This window comes from Fragaria vesca, linkage group LG5 (genome assembly GCF_000184155.1).
Source record: "Fragaria vesca subsp. vesca linkage group LG5, FraVesHawaii_1.0, whole genome shotgun sequence".
Lineage (NCBI taxonomy): Eukaryota > Viridiplantae > Streptophyta > Magnoliopsida > Rosales > Rosaceae > Fragaria > Fragaria vesca.
Window position 1 is genome coordinate 21,182,337 of NC_020495.1, and position 1,107 is coordinate 21,183,443.

General features: G+C 48.9%; 1 protein-coding gene across 1 annotated transcript in view; it reads left to right on the top strand.

Moving 5' to 3' along the window:
• The window catches only part of LOC101306138 (alpha,alpha-trehalose-phosphate synthase [UDP-forming] 5-like), a 6,931-nt gene that overhangs the window by 2,339 nt on the left and 3,485 nt on the right, over nt 1–1,107 (top strand). The gene's annotated exons all lie outside the window — the stretch shown is intronic.

The following is a 1,107-nucleotide window of genomic DNA, read 5'->3' on the forward strand; positions in this document are numbered from 1 at the left end:
CATTTAGTAATAGGCCTTTTCTTAGTGTGAACCACGTGCATGTCCAAGACCCCGATCTGGTTCCCATTCAATTGCTCCGTGCTTATCAAATTGAGGGAGCGTTGCAGCCACAGGTGTGTCATCACCAATTCTTCGTTTCAGTAGAGAGACATGAAAGATGGGGTGTATCTTACACGCAGGAGGAAGAGAGAGCTTGTAGGCGACCTTCCCGATTCGATCTGCTACCTTGAAGGGCCCATAGAAGGGAGGAGCGAGCTTCTGATTAGGGCGGCGAATCAACGATTGTTGCCGGTAGGGGTGGAGTTTAAGGAAGACCCAATCTCCAATCTGAAACTTGCGCTCGGTACGGTTCTTGTCAGATTGTTGCTTCATCCTGTTTTGCGCCAAACTCATGTGATCTTTGAGAGATTGGAGTAGTTGGTCGCGGTCTTGGAGGGCCAAGTCGACGGAATTGACAGAGGTGGACCCCGGCAAGTATTAGGTAATAGAAGGTGGGGGGTAACCATACACCGCCTGAAATGGTGTCATTTGAATTGCAGAATGGAAAGTGGTGTTGTACCACCACTCCGCCCAGTGCAGCAAGTTTGCCCAATTTTGTGGTTTCCCTTGGATGAAGCAACGAAGGTAATGTTCGAGAGTTCGATTCAATACCTCAGTCTGACCGTCTGTCTGAGGATGGTAGGCCGAGCTTCTGTAGAGTTTAGTGCCCTGGAGTTTGAAGAACTGTTCCCAAAAGTGTGAGATAAACAACCGATCACGGTCACTGACAATGCTGCGTGGTATGCCATGGAGCCGGAAGACCTCCTTTGAGAAAATCTCAGCAACTTGTGATGCCGTATAGGGATGGGCAAGGGCAATGAAATGGCCGTATTTGGATAAACGATCAACCACTACCAAGATGGAAGTCTTTCCCTCAGAAGATGGTAGGCCGTCAACGAAGTCCATGGCTATGTCCACCCAAGTATTTTCTGGTATAGGCAAGGGTTGGAGAAGACCGGGAGGCTTGATGGTCTCGTAATTATTCCGCTGACATTGATCACAGGAGGCCACATATAGTTTCACATCTTTTTTCATGCCGGGCCAGGCAAAGCTACGAGCAAGACGTTT